Here is a 12928-nt window from a genome sequence, read left to right as displayed (position 1 = left end):
GCCTATTTCGTACCATGTGCTACTCACTCTTTAAGTTTAGTAGGAGCACGTGCAGCCGACACTTCTGTTGAAGCCCAAACGTTTTTTGGAACTGTCCACCGTTTGTGTGTATTCTTTGTGGGTTCCACATCAAGATGGGAGTCTTACAAAAACATTATAACCACAGAACAAGACTAGCTGGTCTGCAAGGATATAGGCAGTTGCCACAGTTTATAAGCATTTTCATAAAGTTGTAAAGGCCCTGGAAGAAACTGAAACTTATAAATTCTCAACACCAGAAACAAAAACAGAGGCAAGGTCTACTTTAAAAGATACGAGTAAACTCAATTTTATTGCCTTAGCTTGTTTCTGGTGTGCAACATTGAAAAAAAATAATCATGTTAATCAGTTTGTGCAAAGAGAAGACCTTACAATTGATAAAGCTGTTCGAAACATTCAAGGCCTTTTGAACTTTCTGAAAACTTCCATAAACTCTTGTACCTCTGAAGCTATTTCTGAGGCCAAAGTGCTAGCAGAAGACAATATGGTATCAACGGTATTCTCAGAAAAAGGATCAGAAGAAAGAAAAAAATGACTGATGAGCTTTGTGAGGATGAAGTATCCAAACATTCACAGAAAGTTTTGTTCATGATGTCAACGTTAGAAATAATTGACAGAGTCATAATGGAGCTGATTACCCAGTTTACTGCACTGGAGAACACTAGTGCAAAATTTAGTTTTCTGTGTGGTTTCCAAATTCAAGAAATGGAAGTGGAGGGCTTAAAGGCCAAAGCAGCAGAACTGTCTGATACCTACACAGAAGATCTAAACAAGGAAGAATTTATTTTTGAAATTGAAAGTTTCAAACACCACGCCCTGGTAATAGAAAGAGACTTGCAAAATGCCACTGCATCATCCACATTAAGTTTGATTTATAAAAATAAATTGGTAGAGGGGTATCCCAACATTACTACAGACTTAAGAATATTCCTTCCCATATCGGTTTCTGTTTCCACTGGAGAAAAAAGTTTCAGCAAGCTGAAACTAATAAAAAATCATTTGGGGAGCATGATTGCACAACAAAGATTAACAAATCTCAGAATAATCTCCATAGAGCACAAATGAGCTGCTTCCATAACCTATGATGACATCATAAAGGCTTTTGCAGCCAAAAAAGCTCGGAAAACAAAGTTTTAAATTGGTTATTGTACAAGATTTATGGTATATCCTAGTACATTTTAAAATTGCTTACATCTGTTTTCTTTGACCTTAATTCACTTAATAAAATAAGTTAATGTTGTCCAATACTGACATTTGCTTCGAAATACACTCCTGGAAATTGAAATAAGAACACCGTGAATTCATTGTCCCAGGAAGGGGAAACTTTATTGACACATTCCTGGGGTCAGATACATCACATGATCACACTGACAGAACCACAGACACATAGACACAGGCAACAGAGCATGCACAATGTCGGCACTAGTACAGTGTATATCCACCTTTCGCAGCAATGCAGGCTGCTATTCTCCCATGGAGACGATCGTAGAGATGCTGGATGTAGTCCTGTGGAACGGCTTGCCATGCCATTTCCACCTGGCGCCTCAGTGGGACCAGCGTTCGTGCTGGACGTGCAGACCGCGTGAGACGACGCTTCATCCAGTCACAAACATGCTCAATGGGGGACAGATCCGGAGATCTTGCTGGCCAGGGTAGTTGACTTACGCCTTCTAGAGCACGTTGGGTGGCACGGGATACATGCGGACGTGCATTGTCCTGTTGGAACAGCAAGTTCCCTTGCCGGTCTAGGAATGGTAGAACGATGGGTTCGATGACGCTTTGGATGTACCGTGCACTATTCAGTGTCCCGTCGACGATCACCAGTGGTGTACGGCCAGTGTAGGAGATCGCTCCCCACACCATGATGCCGGGTGTTGGCCCTGTGTGCCTCGGTCGTATGCAGTCCTGATTGTGGCGCTCACCTGCACGGCGCCAAACACGCATACGACCATCATTGGCACCAAGGCAGAAGCGACTCTCATCGCTGAAGACGACACGTCTCCATTCGTCCCTCCATTCACGCCTGTCGCGACACCACTGGAGGCGGGCTGCACGATGTTGGGGCGTGAGCGGAAGACGGCCTAACGGTGTGCGGGACCGTAGCCCAGCTTCATGGAGACGGTTGCGAATGGTCCTCGCCGATACCCCAGGAGCAACAGTGTCCCTAATTTGCTGGGAAGTGGCGGTGCGGTCCCCTACGGCACTGCGTAGGATCCTACGGTCTTGGCGTGCATCCGTGCGTCGCTGCGGTCCGGTCCCAGGTCGACGGGCACGTGCACCTTCCGCCGACCACTGGCGACAACATCGATGTACTGTGGAGACCTCACGCCCCACGTGTTGAGCAATTCGGCGGTACGTCCACCCGGCCTCCCACATGCCCACTATACGCCCTCTCTCAAAGTCCGTCAACTGCATATACGGTTCACGTCCACGCTGTCGCGGCATGCTACCAGTGTTAAAGACTGCGATGGAGCTCCGTATGCCACGGCAAACTGGCTGACACTGACGGCGGCGGTGCACAAATGCTGCGCAGCTAGCGCCATTCGACGGCCAACACCGCGGTTCCTGGTGTGTCCGCTGTGCCGTGCGTGTGATCATTGCTTGTACAGCCCTCTCGCAGTGTCCGGAGCAAGTATGGTGGGTCTGACACACCGGTGTCAATGTGTTCTTTTTTCCATTTCCAGGAGTGTATATTTCCCAAATTACTCTCAAAAAAATTTAATTCTTATGAGTGGGAGTGAAAGAAGGGGCGGAAAATATAAACTTGCCCCTTCGTAAAACTCCTACATCTGGCCCTGAGTGAATTCATTATTCTAGCCGAGATAGACATGAAGCGCATGCCTACCACAGTAGTACAAGTTTATATGCCAGCTAGCTCTGCAGATGATAAAGAGGTTGAAGAAAGTATGATACGATAAAAGAAATTATTCAGATAGTTTAGGGACACGAAAATTTAATGGAACTTGATAGTAGGGAAAGGAAGAGAAGAAAAATTAGTACATGAAAATGGACTGCGGGTAAGGAATGAACGAGGAAGCCGCCTTGTAGAATTTTGCACAGAGCATAACTTAATCATAGTTAATACTTGGTTTAAGAGTCAGGAAACAAGTCTATGTAGGTGGAGGAGGCCTGGAGACACTGGAAGATTTCAGATAGATTATATAATGGTAACACAGAGATTTAGGAACCAAGTTTTAAATTGTAAGACGTTTCCAGGGGCTGATGTGGATTCTGACCACAATTTATTGGTTTTGAACTGTAGACTAAAACTGTAGAAACTGCAAAAAGGTAGGAATTTAAGGAGATGGGTCCTGGATAAACTGAAAGAACCAGAGGTTGTAGTGAGTTTCAGAGAGAGCATTAGGGAACGATTGACAAATACAGGGGAAATAAATACAATAGAAGAAGAATGGGTAGCAATGAGAAATGAAATACTGAAGGCAGCAGAGGATCAAGTAGGTAAAAAGACGAGGGCTAGTAGAAATCTTTGGGTAACAGAAGAGATATTGAATTTAATTGATGAAAGGAGAAAATAAAAAATGAAGTGAATAAGCAAGCAAAAAGGAACACACATGTCTCAAAAATGAGATCGACAGGAAGTGCGAAATGGCTAAGCAAGGATGGGCAGAGGAAAATGTAAGGAGGTAGAGACATATAACACTAGGGGTGAGATAGATACTGCCTATAGAAAAATTAAAGAGACTTTTGGAGAAAAGGGAACCACCTGTATGAATATCAAAAGCTCATATGAGGAACCATTCCTAAGCAAAGAAGGGAAAGCAGAAAGATGGAAGGAGTATATAGAGGGTCTATGCAAGGGCGATGTACTTCAGGGCAATACTGTGGAAATTGAAGAGGATGTAGATGAAGACAAAATGGGAGATATGATACTGCGCAGCCAGCGAAAGACTTCCCTGGTGGCTGCATGTAAGGCCTCCCTGGTTTATCTGTCAAACCGGCTCCAGGTGCTGTCTGTGGCTGACACTGTCGCTGAGTCAGATGCTGTCGCCTGTCCTGTTTCAGAGGAAACCACTCAGCCTGCAAGATATGGGCCATCACAGAGTGTGGGATTATTGGTAGTTGGGAGTTCAATGTTAGGCACGTTATGGGGCCCCTTAGGGACTTGCCTGACAAGAAGGGTAAGAAAACCAATGTGCACTCCATGTGTACACCGGGTGGAGTCATTCCAGATGTGGAAAGAGTCCTCCCAAACGCCATAAAGAGCACAGGGTGCAGCCAACTGCAGGTGGTTGCTCACGTCAGTACCAACGATGTGTGTCGCTTTGGATCAGAAGAGATTCTCTCTGGTTTCGAGTGGCTAACAGAAGTGGTAAAGGCTGCCAGTCTTTCTTGCAAGATGAAAGCAGAGCTGACCATTTGCAGCATGGTCGACAGGACCGATTGCGAACCTCCGGTACAGAGCCAAGTGGATGGTCTGAATCAGAGGCTCAGATGGTCTTGCGACCGTGTAAGCTGCAGATTCCTCGATTGCGCCAAAGGGTGGTTGGGTTTTGGGTTCCGCTGAATAGGTCAGATGTCCACTATACGGAGGAGGCGGCTACACAGCTAGCAGGGGCTGTGTGGCGTGGACTGGGCGGTATTTTGGGTTAGAGGGTCTCAGAAAACACAAGAAGGGCTTCAGTCACCAAGGGTCCAGGCTGAACACAGGGAGAACGTAGATACAGGAACCATTGGTATAACAGTTGTTAATTGTCGTATCTGCGTTAGGAAAGTACCAGAGCACCAAGTGCTAATAGAAAGCACTGATGCTCAAATCGTTACAGGCAATGAAAGTTGGCTAAACCCGGATATAAGCTCAGTCGAAATTTTTGCGAAGAACCTAATGGTGTTCCGAAAGGACAGGCTAAACACGGTTGGCGGTGGCGTGTTTATTGCTGTTAGAATTAGTTTAACTTGTCGTGAAATTGAAGTAGATACTTCCTGTGAATTAGCATGGGCAGAGGTCATTGTTGGCAACTGGAATAAAATAATAATTGGATCCTTTTACTGATCTCCCAGTTCAGATGATACAGTTGCTGAAAGGTTCAAAGAAAACTTCAGTTTGATTTCAAACACGTACCTGACTCATACGATAATAGTTGGTGGTGACTTTAATTTACCCTCGACAAGTTGGCGAAAATAAATGTTTAATTCCGGAGGTATGCATAAAATATCATCTGAAATCGTGCTAAACACATTCTCTGAAAATTATTTCGAGCAGTAAGTTCATTCATGGGCCCACGTGCATAGTAAACGCTTGTGAATGCACACTTGAACTCTTAGCAACAAATAATCCTGAGTTCATAACTAGCATCAAAACCGATTCAGGTATTAGTGAACACAGAGTTGTCGTAGCGAGACTGAATATTGTAATACCCAAAGCCTCGAAAAATAAGCGAAACTTATACCTATTCAAAAAAGGCAGATAAAAATTCACTTGATGCCTTCCTGAGAGACAATCTTCACTCATTCCAAATTCATAATACAAGTGTAGACCAGATGTGGCTTAAATTCAAAGAAATAATATCGGCAGCAATTGAGAGATTTATACCAAATAAATTAACAAATGACGGTGCTGATCCCCCTTGGTACACAAAACGGGTTAGAAGACTGTTGCAGAAACAACGAAACAAACACGCAAATTTAAACAGACGCAAAATCCCCAAGATTGGCGATCTTTTACAGAAGCTGGAAATTTAGCGCGGACTTCAATGAGAGACACTTATAACAGTTCCCACAACGACACTTTGTCTCGAACCTGGCAGAAAATCCAAAGAGATTCTGGTCGTATGTGAAGCATGGTCGATTCACACTTAACGGAACGTCTCCGTCACGTCCGTAACGTCAAAACATTCCCCCTGCGTTTCTAATGGCACTGTCCACACTCGACGTCACCGGCGCGGAACATCTCCGTAACATCAACGTCACGCATTGTTTTGGAGAATGTTTCCCCGTTCATGACAGCGAGTCGACGTGATGTACATCTCTGGTTCTAGCGAAGGACCGCCTCCATGTTTGCTCGAGCCATTTAAATATTTGGAAAAAGTGAGGTTATAGAGAGGAGAAGTACGAACGATTTGGTTATGTAAGTATCAATTTTTATTGCTCAAAGGTTCTCTATGTTATTTATTCTAATTACATGTATTTTCCTGTGCTTGTTATTTTATTTTATTTCGTTTTTTGTTTAGACTGTGGACTTCGACGAGTATTTAATGGAATTAGTTCCTTCACACTCAGAGCTGTACAACATGAGCGACCGTAGATACAGTGATTCCGTTAGGAAGGAATCACTGTGGAAGGAAATTGGATTAGAGATGGAGTGTCCAGGTAAATGAAACACTTTCTAGTAAGGAATTTTAAATGGTACTTACATGTATGTGTGAGTTTTCTGAACAACGATAAATATCTACGAGTGGACCACCATATGCAATGTGCCATGGTCAAAACGTTACATACGACCTTTTCTTTTTTTTAAGCTTTACAAATGCCAGCAACATAAATACACAGTGTTAATTAACCGAATTTTTGTTGTATTGACTTGAACCTAGCATCTAAGGACCTGTTAAATTGTGTACTGCATGTGGATCCTGTTTAGAACAGCAAATAGTTTGTCAGATTTTTTGTGCTGAATATTTCCAGTATTTTTCTGAGCAGAAATTTTTATGCTGTACAGTGTACAAATCCGAAAAGTAAAAGACATGCTTCATAAAAAGCAACACTGTACCTGTAATTTCGAAACATTCCACTCTGTTAATATTTCTGTAATTTCCAGTGAAGGAAAATGGACATGGGCTGCACATATGGGCATGTTTTAAATTTCAAAAGTGTTATTGCGGTTTTCAACAGAAGGAAGCAACATTTTTAATGTATAAAAGGCACATTTGTGGAGCTTTAATTATAATTTGAGGCAGACACATTTCTGAAAGTCTTTCTTATTTCCTGTTTCTGGATAGTTATCAAAAAACATTTAAAGGGATTACAGAATATACAGTAACTGACTGCATTGAATCATTTGTAAAAATGAAGCTATGTGACAATGAAATACATAGGCAATCATTCTGGTAGCTAGCATTTAAAGAATCGCTGTTTGTCCTATTCTAAGATATATTTGGAGTCAGAAATAGTCTACAGGATGCAAATATGGTTGTTTGTAGTTTTGTACATTACTACATTAGGCTTATAAAGTTTCTTCAGCTGTGTATAGGCTATAATTGATATTTTTGTAGTGTATGTTTACACATGAAAAATTTTGAACAACAATATGTTTTTATAGACACCTGCCAGCTGCATTCCTTTTGTTAGCAACAATACTATAAAATATAGCAAAAGGTATGTTATGGTGTTGTTAGAAAATAATTCATTTCATTTGCAAAAGTGCTGCAGAAAATTAACACAGTATAAGACTATGTGCTGCCTAACAGCATAGCAGATGAAAACTACCTCATATTCCTAGAAAGCTGTAAAAATAAAAGAAAGCAAACTATAAGGTGGTGTTCTCATTATAAGTTTGGAGTGTCCCTAAGTCATTTTTAAAAAAGCTTTTAACTACTCCATGCACTCTATTAACGGATGTATATATTCTCTGATTTCAGTCCCTGCATGCAAGCAACAATGGGTATCACTGAGAGGACAATTTAGAAAATTTGTTAACAAAAAGACGGAGAGTGGCCTAGGTGCCATATCCAAGAAGCTGGGGAAGTTTGAGGAGATTATGGCTTACCTGCGCCCATACATGCAGGAGCAGGAAACGGTTACTAATTTGACTGTTGACATGTGTTCAGAAGAGGAAGAAAACAAAGATATGTTTTCATTGCCTATTCTGGGAAGTGAAACTGACAGTGATTCGAGGCCAGAGACAATTAATGTGCAATAACGTAGTGCAAGAGGCATAAAGAGAAGAATTACAGAATCTGCATCAGCTTCTCTGATGAATTATATTCTAACAACATAGCCAAAGGACAATGATATTGACAGTTTTCTTTCAGGGATAAGTGCCAGTATAAAAACATTGTCCCCAATGTGACAAATAAAAGCTAAAGATGAAATTTATGGAATAGTGCCTGCTTCAGAAAGGGAGCAGGTACTGGAAGGTATAAATGGTAATTCACCTTGAACAGTGTTGCTTGTTAGAACCTGTAATGTTGATCGTATGTATAAATTGAATTAAATAAAAAGTCTTTTGAAAATGTTGTTCTGTCTTACCAACCAAATTTTTGACATGATCACCTATTCCTTAAACCCAAAGTATTTTCTGTTGTGTTTGTGACTTATTTATGCTAGTGACTAGTATTTTAGAGAACCAAAAAGCCAAGTCAATAATGACTTAACATCACATTAAAAAGGGATTTTCTTTCAAGCTAGGCTAGGCTCTTTGTTTTGATGGATATAGTTTGGGGAGGGTGAAATAACTTGAGAGATGAAGACATACTTATTAATCATGTTAATCCCTTACAGTGACACCAATTTTTTTGTTGTGATATGAATTCCTTTTCATAGTGAGAATGTATATGCCCCTAATGATATTACTTTTTCACTCCAATTCAAAGCAAAACATATATGGAAAATTGTATTGCCCAAGCCTAATTTCCAGGTTAGGGATGGGGAATAATTGTATGTGGCCACTTATTTATGAATAAAACACAAAAACTGTAGTATTTCAATTTCTTTATTGTTCAGTTGTCACTGCCTCAATGAAGTAGGAAGCTACCAGAGTAGTAAATCGTTGAATACATGACACCCCTTTTCTTCAAACTTTATCTTTAATTGCTCACAGCTGAACTCTTCAAGTGATCTGGTACTAGGAAAAAGTTCCAGAATAATTTACACACATAGGCAGTCACTCACTGTAACATATAGTGGAATTACAGACTTTTTTAAAAACAAAGAGAGGAAGTTGTTTGGAAAATTTTTGAACACAAATTTAAATTACTCCCTTGGGAGTTGCAAGATCCCCTCGCTTCTAAACTGATACTGTTATTACTCAGCTTAGCCACGAGTCTGTAGAGGGTGGTATATGTGATGTACAGTATAACTGATCAGCATTTCCACCCGGAATTTGCGAGTGTAAGTCGGACCTTCCTTGATCCGCCTTGATGGGTAGTGTCGTCGGATTTCCTCCTACCTGTGCGCGGTGCAGCTCTCGTAAATATCGTCCCGTGCAGATTCTTCATTGGCGCATTGGATGTCTCTGTTGGTGGAAGCTAATTATCTGAAATTGCTGTCGATCAACATTGGGGTATCTATTTACTCGAAATTAACATTGAGAATGCCGTAATATCACTTTTATTCCTATTAGATCAATAATGAAATACTCATGTCACAAACTACTCGTAACCGAGAGCATGGCGACCATCGAACAAGACAGGAAGAGCTCTTAACGCCGACTACCGACTTTGGCGTGCAGTCCGTATTTCTTACTACTTTCGTCACAGTTCGTGGATTTCCGATCAAGTTCGTACTTACTAAGATATGCGTTTGTTAATGAACGGGTGTGAATTTTAACGAGGCAAAATTATGATAAATAGCTTTAAACATCCAGAGGCTCCCTCTAGTATTCATGTTGTAATAAATGACTTTAATTATTAAATATAAATAAACAAAATCGGTGACTTTCGCGCCAAGATGGCGGTACTTCCCGTCATGTATACTTCCCAGGCTAACGCTTGTTGCTACGCTCCAGTGCCGAGCTCCACCCCACTACATGCGACATATGGTCACTTCGTCACCCAGCCAGACAGCGTGGCAAATGCTCTCCAATTCATGGCCAGCTACGGACTACAGCACTTCCTAACTGTCAATAAGAGACAATAATTTATTAAAACTGATAAAAATGTCTTCCTCACGTAAGAGGCACCTTACATATTCTCCCCGTTGTTTCTTTCCAAAATTGTGCATCTTTCGTGCGACAAAATCGCAATTTTGGAAATAAAAAATCACGGTATTGCAAAATTCTAGGAGTAACCTTTACATTTTGGTCATTTGCTTTCTATTAAGATCTTAAACTTTTCCTTTAACTCAGTATGTCTTTTTTCTTTTAATTGGATGTAAACAAAATGTTTTTTTTTTTAAATTTTCATCACAAAATTACTAATCGTTCTGTATTGTTGCTCTTCTACGTCACCATATTATTAGAATATTAATTCCCATGCTCTCGTTATGAACATGAACACCTATACTTTCAGATGTTGTTGTTGTTGTGGTCTTCAGTCCTGAGACTGGTTTGATGCAGCTCTCCATGCTACTCTATCCTGTGCAAGCTTCTTCATCTCCCAGTACCTACTACAACCTGAATCCTTCTGAATCTGCTTAGTGTATTGATCTCTTGGTCTCCCTCTACGATTTTTACCCTCTTAATCATACAGTAAAGCCGCATGTCCTCGGGAAAAATTACGACTGTAGTTTCCCATTGCTTTCAGCCGTTCGCAGTACCAGCACAGCAAGGCCGTTTTGGTTAATGTTACAAGGCCAGATCAGTCAATCATCCAGACTGCTGCCCCTGCAACTACTGAAAAGGCTGCTGCCCCTCTTCAGGAACCACATGTTTGTCTGGCCTCTCAACAGATACCCCTCCGTTGTGGTTGCACCTACGGTACGGCCATCTGTATCGCTGAGGCACGCAAGCCTCCCCACCAACTTTCAGATAAAGCGCCATATTTAAATGAATAATTGAAATAGTGAAAGAGTATAAACATTTCCCAAATAACACCAATACAAAATGAATAACCAAGATACAAGACAATTTGTTATACAATTCAGTTTACAAAACATTAGATATACATTTTATGTAGAGACTTTTTCAATAATTCGTGACGCCTGTCGAAGAATACGTCATCTCAACACTAAACAAGACGCTCACCTTTCGTATCGACTCAATCGCCGTTTTTCAAAAAGTTACCAAGAGCGTTCTTTCTTTCATTCACACATACCACTATACAGGGTGTTACAAAAAGGTATGGCCAAACTTTCAGGAAACATTCCTCACACACAAAGAAAGAAAATATGTTATGTGGACATGTGTCCGGAAACGCTTACTTTCCATGTTAGAGCTCATTTTATTACTTCTCTTCAAATCACATTAATCATGGAATGGAAACACACAGCAACAGAACGTACCAGCGTGACTTCAAACACTTTGTTACAGGAAATGTTCAAAATGTCCTCCGTTAGCGATGATACATGCATCCACCCTCCATCGCATGGAATCCCTGATGCGCTGATGCAGCCCTGGAGAATGGCGTATTGTATCACAGCAGTCCACAATACGAGCACGAAGAGTCTCTACATTTGGTACCGGGGTTGCGTAGACAAGAGCTTTCAAATGCCCCCATAAATGAAAGTCAAGAGGGTTGAGGTCAGGAGAGCGTGGAGGCCATGGAATTGGTCCGCCTCTGCCAATCCATCGGTCACCGAATCTGTTGTTGAGAAGCGTACGAACACTTCGACTGAAATGTGCAGCTTGGTGCCTCGCGTGATGTAACACCCTGCCTCTCATTCATCGACACTGGGTCATTCACCTACTGACCTACTCTTAAAGTAAATATTATGATTTCCTCATTCCACTTATGTTTATTACAGATTCTTTCCATATTATCATTTCTTTCTATACTTAATACACAAACAAGTTAGTTGCTACGTCGGATTAGAGTGTTTTTCATTACTTTTCTTTTTTTATGCTAAAGAGATATCTTCCTGGCAGCTACTATTCATGCTCGTCAACTTAAGAGGCTTCCCCGTAACTACCACGATATCGTTTTACATCCACTACATTGTGAATTCCCCTGACTACTTTCGACTCAGGTTGAGCCACCTCCACGACATTAGGCTGTGGTGCCCTACTTGCCACATAAGAGCCTTCAAAAATCTCATAAAATTTCTTTGTTTCAGCGTCAATTTTGGACGATTTCCTGTGAGCTCTAACCAGTACTACGTCTCCCACTACATATTCCTTGGGTATAATATACCTGTTATGCCTTGCCTTCCGATAAGCCCCTTCTGATTTCATCCTGCTTAACACCAATTCCCGTTTTTCTTCTACAGTCATGCCTGATCTCTTTGGGTATTTCACAACATTCTCAATCATATTTCTAGTCTTTTTGCCCGTTAGCAACTCATATGGAGATACCTCAGTTGTCGAATGTGGCAGTTCGTTCAGTATCTCCTCAAACTCTTTAATATACATTCCCCAAGCAGTGTGATGGTCATGGCAGTAAGCCCTGCAAAGCCGTCCCAGCTCTTTCATCACTCTCTCTACCGGGTTCAAAGCTGGGTGAAACTTTGTTATATATATGGCTTTGATGTCTAGCTTCTCCAACATCTTCTTCCATACTCTAGATACGAATTGAGACCCATTATCACTGAGCAATGTTTTTGGTTTACCCACGGTGCGAACGTAATCCTTTTCTAACTTATTTGCCATTACTTTCCCTGTACATCTCGTTAAGGGATACAGCCTCAAAAATTTCAAAAGCACATCCATTATCGCCAAAACGTATTTAAACCCCCCTCTTGAGGTCGGTAGTGGCCCGAATACATCCGCTGATGCCATCTCTCCTATTTCTTCTGGTATAATACAATACATCTGACCCTTGCTACTAGTTGTAGGTGTCTTCGTTTTCTGACACTTCTCGCATCTTTCCAATACTTTTCTTGCCCTCTTCGCCATATAAGTGAAGATACATGTTTATGCCAATTTTTCAGAACACTTTTTAGGTCCGATATGTCCATAGCTCATGTGAATATACCAGAGAAATTCGTTTATGGTATGTTCAGGCAAAAACAACTTCCAGTTTTCCCATACCAGGTTAGTCCTGCGATATAGTATTCCCTTTTCTACTAGGTAATATTGCCTCACTTGTGGTTCTTGATTTTCTTCCCATTTCTCCTTTGCCTT

The sequence above is a fragment of the Schistocerca piceifrons genome, chromosome 1 (genome assembly GCF_021461385.2).
Source record: "Schistocerca piceifrons isolate TAMUIC-IGC-003096 chromosome 1, iqSchPice1.1, whole genome shotgun sequence".
Taxonomy (NCBI): Eukaryota; Metazoa; Arthropoda; class Insecta; order Orthoptera; family Acrididae; genus Schistocerca; species Schistocerca piceifrons.
This window is presented reverse-complemented; position numbering follows the sequence as displayed.